Genomic DNA, 10,449 nt, shown 5'->3' on the forward strand with positions numbered 1-10,449 from the left:
GTCAATTATTTCTTTACTATTACAGTATCACTCCCAGCTAAATTATTTTGGAGTTTAAACTGGGGGATTTTGTGGGGCGCAAAGAGTGTTCAAATATTGAACCGTGTGCCAACTAAGTGCAAGGTCCCGTCACATAAAAGCCAAATCACTGATTAGCTATTCTAATGCATGATTTTCTAACATGTTTCAACATCCTGTGCTCAAATTTTGGATTGATCTGTGACCATATGATCTTTTCATTCTCATTTTATATTCCAAATGTCAAACATTTTTGGCATATTTAATGCCTTGCATATTTATTGATCCAAATTAACATGATTATTTCATAAAATAACATTCAACTTCATACCAAACAGTGAAAAATAATAGATACTACCCAAGGCAAAGCCTGAAGATGTTTTTTTTGTATAGCAATAATTCTTCATCTCTCTTACTTGTTTACCGGTATTTATTTATTTATTTGGATCCCCTATTAGCTTTTGATACACTGATACACTGAAAGACAAGGACAGTCACACAAATGTAAAATACAACAATACAAAAAATAATTTGCACAAACAATACAACTAAAACATTTCGTGTGTGTTAGAGTGTCTGTGAATGGGTGTGTTTGTGTGTGTGTGTCCCCTCACAGTCCCCACCATTCCAAGATGTGGCTTCATCTGTTTTTTAAAGGTCATTTTAATGTTTGCTTGAGTAATTGGAGATGGAGGAGAGTTCCATGTGATCATTCTCTGTATAATTCTGTTGCCTTGAATTCGTTTTGGACATTGGGACTGTGAAAAGACAGTGACCTCTCTATCTCGAAGTACAGTATGTGGTTTATCAAACAGTTTTGACCAGTTCTTCCATCTAACAGTGCTGGTCAAGGAAAGGAGATAAAGAAAGGAGATGAGGAAAGGAAGTCTTTAAGAGCATCGGGACACAGGTCCTTACTGTCATGAGAGTCCCTTGAGCAGACAGTCAAAGTACAGTATTTTACAACTCAATCCATGCAATCCTCCATGCATACTCCTTCTCCTGTCCTCACCACAGCCCTCCCACTGAAGGACAAAACAGAGCGATAAATATGGATGCAAAACAAAAAAATGATATTATAATAATACATTAAAAAAACACAGCCGTCTTTCCACAGCCAGAGGCATGGAAGTGGTGCTTTACAGCCTCCTGTAAAAGCTGTTGTATGACCTGCCACTACACGCACAGGGAGAAAAGAATGACATACTGTACACCACTACCATATTACCCTGGGGACATTTTGTGTTTTTTTTGTTGTGTGTGGAGATACGAGCTTTACACATTGTACCAAACTCAAAAATAAAGAAAAATAACTAAACATAGCATGACTTAATACGCACAACTGAATCAAACAGGCCTGAGAAATCCAATCAAATGTTATTTGTCACATGTGCCGAATACAACAGGTGTAGACCGTTACAATGAAATACTTACTTACAAGCCCCAAACCAACAATGCAGTTTTAGGAAAATACTTTTAAAAAAAGTAATAGATAAGAATAACAAATAATTAAGGAGCAGCAGTAAATAACAATAGCGGGGCTATATACAAGGGTTACCGGTACAGAGTCAATGTGCGGGGGCACCGGTGTCAAGGTAATTGAGGTAATATGTACAAATAGATATAGTTATTAAAGTGACTATGCATACCCTCTGTAGTGCCTTGCGGTTTGAGGCCGAGTAGTTGCCATACCAGGCAGTGATGCAACCAGTCAGGATGCTCTCGATGGTGCAGCTGTAAAACCTTTTGAGGATCTGAGGATCCATGTAAATTATTTTCAGTCTCCTAGTGGGAATAGGTTTTGTCGTGTCCTCTTCACGACTGTCTTGGTGTGCTTGGACCATGTTACTTTGTTGGTGATGTGGACGCCAAGGAACTTGAAGCTCTCAACCTGCTCTACGACATCCCCGTCGATGAGAATGGGGGTGTGCTCGGTCTTCCTATTCCTGTAGTCCACAATTATCTCCTTTGTCTTGATCACGTTGAGGGAGAGGTTGTTGTCCTGGCACCACATGGTCAGGTCTCGTTCTTCCTCCCGATAGGCTGTCTCATCGTTGTCGTTGTCGAATGAGCCATTCACACAGAGAAATCCCCCGCACGGATAACACTACCAGCAACAACAACTGCTTACACAACTTATGGTAGCCTAAAGCTTACCATATGCTTCCCAGTCAAAATGTGTGCACATACATTGTAATATAATTAATTATTGTTTGGCAGCATTCGACAGCTCTTTTTAGGGCAGTTTGAGTGCACAACATTTTTTCTTGAGGCAAGACAAAGTTCGGTACCTGAAGTCTATGTCCCCTTCGTCTGTGATTAGTCAACAGTAGGGATTGTGCAATGAAGTGTTTGTTGTCAATCAAGGAGAGAAATTTTCTGACAGTTGTCATGCACATTTTTTCACTTGAGAAATACGGCATCAAACATCATAGTTAGATGTAAAATTGCATGACTAAGACCTCCTCATCAAAAACTACAACCTTAATGACTGATTTCTTGATATATCTTAGATTCATTCTGATTATTTTAAGGAATTGTTATGGCTATGTTCTTGTATAGGGTCTCAGGAGGGACAAACTCATTTTGCAGATTTTTTTCTAATTTCTCCAGTAAATGTCTTTTTAAGGGAGTATTTAAGGCACATATGTTCACTTCCCCGAGTCGAGTTCTGCTGGAAGCGGACGCCTTTATGTCTCACTGAGTATGTTTACATGCATGAACACTTATAATTCGCTATTAAACTGATTACGGGAGTAGGCCGAGTATGGCAATAGTCATGTAAACGCATTACTCTGCTTATATTAATTGGTGTGAGCCAATTAAAACACTTAGTTTTCTGAGCAATATTTTGAATTATTAGACATGTAAACAGCTTAATAGGTGTTCCAGCTGTGTATTTTACCTGTGCGTATGCCAGCACCAGCAGCGCAAGCCTCCCCTGTATGCAGTGGCAATTTTAGCATGTACATTTTGGTGGGGCAAAAATATATATATATATATATATATGCATGCCAGCAAAGCCACTACAAAACACTAAACAATAAACAATACATTAATTGCACTACAATGGCGACCAACGGTACCCACAAACTGTTAGAGCCTACATAAAGCTGTGCCAACAGCAGAGTCCCAACAGCAGTCGCAAAACGTTACAATGCTACACCTGGATTTCAGTAGAGCCTTGTCTGGCAGGGAAACAGTTAATTCAGCCTCATTTGCTGCCTTTTAAAAAAAAACATAGCTTATATGGCTGACTTGTTTAAACAAATGTGGTATCTACTGACAATTGAGATGCAAACTCAGCAAAAAAAGAAACCGCCCTTTTTCAGGACCCTGTCTTTCAAATATAATTTGTAAAAATCCAAATAACTTCACAGATGTTCATTGTAAAGGGTTTGAACACTGTTTCCTATGCTTGTTCAATGACCCATTAACAATTATTGAACACACACCTGTGGAATGGTCGTTAAGACATTAACAGCTTACAGACGGTAGGCAATTAAGGTCATAGTTATGAAAACTTGTGACACTAAAGAGGCCTTTCTACTGACTTTGAAAAACACCAAAATAAAGATACCCCAGGGTCCCTGCTCATCTGTGTGAACATGACTTAGGCATGCTGCAAGGAGGCATGAGGACTGCAGATATGGCCAGGGCAATAAATTGTAATGTTCGTACTATGAGACTTGCAGGAAATCATGCACAGAACGAGCAGTATGGCTGGTGGCATTGTCATGCTGGAGGGTCATGTCAGGATGAGCCTGCAGAAAGGGTACCACATGAGGGAGGAGGATGTCTTCCCTGTAACGCACAGCGGTGAGATTTTCTGCTATGACAACTGCTCAGTCCGATAATGCTGTGACACACCGCCCCAGACCATGACAGACCCTCCACCTCCAAATCAATCCTGCTCCAGAGTACAGACGTCATCATAAGGGGACGACGAGCGGATAAGAGGCAATCCATAATTTAAATTAAGACATTAATGAGCGAGCTAGGACGGACGTTGTCAATATAACTATTTGTTCAGTACTTTTGAAATGTACAGTGACAGAATTCAGAACATGGGCCATTCTTGCAGTTGTCTCCCTGTACACCAAGTCAGAACCGTAGGATAAATAATGGGTGTAACGTGTACGCTGGGAGTCGGAAAGCAAGTACATGGGGTGAATAATTTCATAAATAAATGAAAGTAGACAAAACAAGAAACACGAGCAGCGTACAGACATGAAACAGAAACAGAAACCATAACACCTGGGGAAGAAACCAAAGGGACTGGCAGATATAGGGAAGGTAATCAGGATCGTGAGTCTGAGGCGCTGGTGCGCGTAACAATGGTGACAGGTGTGCGTAATAATGAGCAGTCTGGTGACCTAGAGCGCAGGAGAGGGAGTATGCCTGACAATGGGGGCATATAAGCAATTGAAATGATTACATTTTCTAGAACAGGCTATAGGCTAATGAAGAGGGGAAAAGGGACCAAGTTGTTAGCGTGAGGCACATGGGCTACTAACAGCTTACTACACAACATACACTTAGTAACATTATTACTTTCTTAGCTACAGTATAGCTATCTCCCTGGCATATTACACCATTTATGCAGCAGCAAACAACACATTTTTTGGACTTACCTTCTAAACCACTCATTTCCAACTTGTGTATGTAATGTTTATGTCCAATGGCCGATGAGAACCGTTACGTGTTATCTATACATTCTCTTCAATATTTCTCTTCATATGACAAGTATTGTAAAGGATTTGCCAGTAGATTGTCGACTTCATTCATGATGATGACTGCTAGCTAAGATTTTGAAAGTATGATGCTGACATGATCAGTCCAATCAAAGCTACTGTACATATAATGTAATTTGATGTCATTTTATCTGTGGCCAATGAACTTGAGCCTTCTTGGATGGGCACTTCTAATGCCAGCAGCCAAAGGGCCAAAATTTTTCGAGGTTTCCCCTTACACTTCGCAGTGATGTAGTTTCCCCATGAGTGACAGAATACTGAGCCAATCAAGGTGCAGCGCTCTGTATTTTCTGCTGGCTTGCCCACCACAACACAGCTAAGCTGAAACACCTGCATTTTGGAGCTACCTTACTCAAGAAAACAAAAAAGAGAATGTTTGTATGCAGCTTTAATAATTATATAAAAACATGTTTTACATTGTTGGCAAACTGATTTGTGACACGTATTAATGCCAAAATTAACATGCAAAACAGGCAAGCCCCTCCCCTCCCCCACCAGATCGCTGCTGCCCGTATCGGAAAAACTGAAAGTATGCATCTTAGAAATCATTTTCACATACAAAGGAAATAGGTATGGTCGCTTTGGTTAAAAATGTATTTGTATTGACGATTTATTTGAAGGGATACTTTGGGATTTTGGTGAAATCGTGGATAGCATTTTTCTGCCTCTGTATGAAGGAAATTAGAGGTATTTTAGAGAGTAAATGCTAACTAGCGTTAACGCAATGACTGGATCTGGGAATCTACTAGCTACACACATGTCAGTAAATTATTTTTTAAGATGTATTTTAAGTAAATTACTTTCAAAATTACTTTTAAATTAAGTATTATTGTGGTATTTTAAAAGTATTGGTGCAAGATATAAGCTGGATTTTGTGATTTAATGGCAAATCACAATTTTGATTCAATCCAAAATAGTGGACAGCAATATCAATGTTCCTTACCAAAGACTGGTTTCTCTTCCGAGTAGGATAAAATAACAATCTATCGCTTTTTCATGTTCTTCACAGATGAAGGTGTTTTCTTTGCATTTTGCTTTGTTTAGCAATTCTCTTTAATCAAGATAAAGCTTTGTAGTGTACTCCTCTAGATCCTTGCTTTGTCTGGATTCTCTGTTGCCCAAAGCCTGTTTTATTGGACTGAACAACCAGGTCGGCCCTATAACAGAAATATACATGCAACTCCAACAATGAGTAAGGAGAAAAAAGAAAGGGGGAGTCAACCCCCACCGAAAATATTTTTTGGTCCAAAAAGTTGTCAAATGTCGTAACCTCAATGAAGGAGTGTGTGGCCATTCACTTGAGACACGCCCAGGAACTCTGGCCCCAATAATTGTTCTATTTGACCTTGAGGCTCAACATTGCTGGTAATCTGGGGAAAAACAAACAGTGAGAAGGAGGAATGCAGAGAGAAAAGGAGGGAGATAGAGTGCATGAGAGATTTCAGACTCAACAGATTAGTGCCCCTGTTCCTCTGTCTTCGCTTCCTTTCTTTTTATCCCCGTGATCCGAAATATAATTTAACCAAAACAGAAAAAAAGCGAAAGAAAACAATGTTGAGTCAAGGTCATTGCACTAGCTGCTATGTTTGGTTTCCTTTTGGTGGAAGAAATGGGTGTTTCATTCAGAATAGGGACGGTAGGGACCAAGAAAGGGCGCCTCACACTCACACACACGCACACACACGCGCACACACACACACACACACACACACGCGCACACGCACAAACACGCACACACCTGCCCCCACCTTTCCAAATATACAAATATACACTATATATACAAAAGTATGTGGGCACCTCTTCAAATTCGTGGATTCGGCTATTTCTGCCATACCTGTTGCTGACAGGTGTATAAAATCAAGCACACAGCCATGGAATCTCCATAGACAAACATTGGCAGTGGAATGGCCTTACTGAAGAGCTCAGTGACAATCAACGTGGCACCGTCATAGGAAGCTATCTTTCCAAAATGTCAGTTTGTCAAGTTTCTGCCCTGCTAAAGCTGCTGTGAGTGACGTTATTGTGGGAAACATCTAGGAGCAACAACGTCTCAGCTTCGAAGTGTTAGGCCACACAAGTTCACAGAACTGGACCTCCAACTGTTGAAGCGAGTAGCACATACAAATCGCCTGTCCTCTGTTGCAACACTCACTACCGAGTTCCTAACTGCCTCTGGAAGTAACGTCAGCACAAGAACTGTTCGTCAGGAACTTCATGAAATAGATTTCAATGGCGGAGCTGCCGAAACACAAGCCTAAGATCACAGTGCGCAATGCCCAGCGTCGGATTGAGTGGTGTAAAGCTCTCCGCCATTGTTCTCTGGTGAAGTGGAAACGCATTCTCTGGAGTGATGAATCATGCCTCACCAACTGGCAGTCGGACAGACAAATCTGGGTTGGGCGTATGCTAGGAGAACGCTACCTGCCCCAATGGATAGTGCCAACTGTAAAGTTTGGTGGATGAGGAATAACGGTCTGAGGCTGTTTTTCCTGATTCGGGCTTGGCCCCATAGTTCCAGGGAAATCTTAAAGCTACAGCATACAATTACATTTTAGACGATTCTGTGCTTCCAACTTTTTGGCAACAGTTTGGGAAGGCCATTGCTTGTTTCAGCGTGACAATGCCCCCGTGCACAAAGCGAGGTCCATACCGAAATGGTTTGCTGAGATTGGTGTGGAAGAACTTGACTGGCCTGCACAGAGCCCTGACCTCAACTCCATTGAACACCTTTGGGATGAATTGGAACGCCAACTGCGAGCCAGGCCTAATCGCCCATTATCAGTGCCCGATCTCACTAATGCTCTCGTGGCTGAATGGGAGCACGTCCTTGCAGCAATGTTCCAACAACATCTCGTGGAAAGCCTTCCCAGAAGTGTAGAGGCTGTAATAGCAGCAAAGGTGGGGGACCAACTCCATATTAATACCTAGGATTTTGGAATGAGATGTTAGGTGAACAGGTGTCCACATACTTTTTGTCATGTAGTGTACAGTATTTCTGAAGGCAGCTAGAACATTTGGGCAACCATGTTTTTCTATAATCGTGACCATGTTTATGTAGAATAAAGGCAAGATCCTGGTCACATGAAACCATGACCCACTGTGTGATACACGCTTGCGATGTCACAGTTGTTTTTATCACTTTGGTACATTTTCACAACTCTTAGTACAAAACTCCGAACTTTTCACACTTGTAATGCAGCCAGTCTTTCATTTCAAACCTGTCATTGTGCATTCATTTGGATTGTAAACATCTCTCACCACACAACCATTGCTTCAAAATACAAGTTTATTGTTAAATATACACACAACACAACATAATGATCTCTTTTCACTGTTGTCGTTTTACCTACCAGTTAATCCAATAGCAAACAATGCAATATACTTGTTTCAAATAACCTTTAGAATTCCTGAAAGTAATATCCTACAGGGGGGGGGGGGCATGAACACCTCCATCCCCAGTGAAAGTTGCGCCCCTACTTTAGAAACACACATTTTATTTGTGTAGTTCTCAAAATCCGTAAATATAGTAGACAAACCAGTTTAAGATCTATACTTCACATACTTGTGAAAATAGTACCAAAGCGATAAAAAAAAACTGAATATCATCATATGCATTTCATATATATTAAAGACCTTAGCCAGCAAGAGAGATGAATTACCATATAGTGCTGTGGACTCCGTGATTGCCTTCTGACAGACGACTGACACGCCCCCTGTGAAGACAAGACGTGTCAGATTTTTTTCTTGCCTCTGGCGGCTGATACACAGGGTCTAATAGAGCTGAACACAGAAAGAGAGAGAGAGAGAGAGAGCTTCAATAATGAAAGAATGAAACTAGTAATGGAGAGAGCGAGAGCTACTGTCCTCCTCTCCTCTCTTCGCCACGGTCTCTGTGTGTTCCTTCAAAGATTATCCCCCAAAAAATGAGATGCGGAGTCGACGGCACATGTAAGTCTACCCGCATACAAAAATGCATTCTGCCCTCTCTCCCCTCCTCTCTTGCTCTATTCTCGCTCTCCCTTCCATAGATGCCTAGTGCCTGGACTATGCATTGTTCAGCTGGTCTGAGCCACTGAGAGAGTGAGTATGTGAGAGAAAGAGATAGAGGAACGGGAGAGAGAGAGGCTCTAATGTATTCAGGACAGGCACGACCAACCGCTGCTATCAAAGGACCTGCCTGACTAACTGTAATAACTGGAAAATTATTTTGATAGCCTGAAACAATCTTCAATATCACAGAACTTTATTAAAATAATATCAAATCAAATTAGCCTGTATCCCCATAATGAATTAAGTAACAGGTTATGCCGATATTAATCTCCTGGCTCGCTGCAGGCATGACGGCTTCAGCATTTAATCAGGGCCTCGCTGACATCCCTGGGTCTCTCCTCACATCCAGGAGAAATCCTCGACAACCCCACCGCCAATTTAGGAAGAAAAGGCATCAAAAGAGTCTCTCTCTCTCTCTCTCTCTCTCTAATGCGGTTGCTTTGCCCCATTTTCCGCTGCCTTCGGTGAGATTATTCATGAGCAGAATCAGGGTTTTAGAGAGCGAGGAAGGGGGGGGGGTAAATCTCTGGAGAGTTCTGATTAACGGCTGACCCACGGGGATGATGAGGAGTCTAAGATCCAACCCCCCTCCCATCCACCTCACCCCCATAACCTTCCCACACTCACCCCTCCTGCCCCAGCCAATATACAGTACCCGCTGTGCCACTTGGTTGCCAGGGCAGGGCGAGAGGGTTGCTTATGTTACTGCATAGTGATATTAAATTGGTGATCCCCGTCCCACTCAATTTGACCAATTGGTGCAGTGATTTGCTAAACTGTGCCAAGTTGAGTCAACAATGGTGAGAAGAGGGGACACCAGGACAAGAGCTTGGCCACTGTGCCACCACCATGTTTGGTTTTCTCAAGTCTTCATCTTCTTTTAACCTCCTCTACCCCCTCCTCCTTCCCCTTACCTCAACTCCCCCCTGGCTGATATTGTTGTCGCCTCCCTCTTATCTCCCCTGCCTCCCGCTTCGCCTCCTCCCCCCGCCTTGTTGTGTTCCCCTGTGGACTGTGCCACAGAGCCCTCCTCGGGGGTGGACATTAAATCTTTCGATGCAGGCAGAGCAGCGATAGCATCTGAACTCGCCGACAGATGTAACAGGGCCTTCCTGAGCTCAGGGCTGCAGCGTATCTATTACCTCCTTGTGTGTGTGTGTGTGTGTGTGTGTGTTGATGTGTGTTTGCCGGAGGTGGGGAAAGAGGGGATGCTAGGTGAATGTACAGTGTGTGTGGGTGCGTATGCGTGTGCGGGTACGTGTGTGTGTTTGTGTCATAAGGTGGTGTGCACTGCTTATGAACAAATCGTTCCATATACATCATAGCTGACATACATAAAGTACACACATACAGTAGACACATACATGCTACGCAATACACAGAGGACATAGAAAAAAAGTGGTGTAACTCATATTCATATCATGCAGAAACATCTCCTCCATTAGAACCGCTGCTCTCTAATGGCCAACAGTGGAAGTATCTTATCCCGTTTCACACAGAAATGATTCAGGGAGCATTTATCCAAACAGAGCCGTGCTCAGCCAAGTGTCCTTGAACTGCTATAACCCTGGTTGTAAAACCCCTTCTATATCCTCTGGTACGGTAGCACTGCCACTCATATCCCTAG

This window comes from Oncorhynchus masou, chromosome 24 (assembly GCF_036934945.1).
Source record: "Oncorhynchus masou masou isolate Uvic2021 chromosome 24, UVic_Omas_1.1, whole genome shotgun sequence".
Classification (NCBI taxonomy): Eukaryota; Metazoa; Chordata; class Actinopteri; order Salmoniformes; family Salmonidae; genus Oncorhynchus; species Oncorhynchus masou.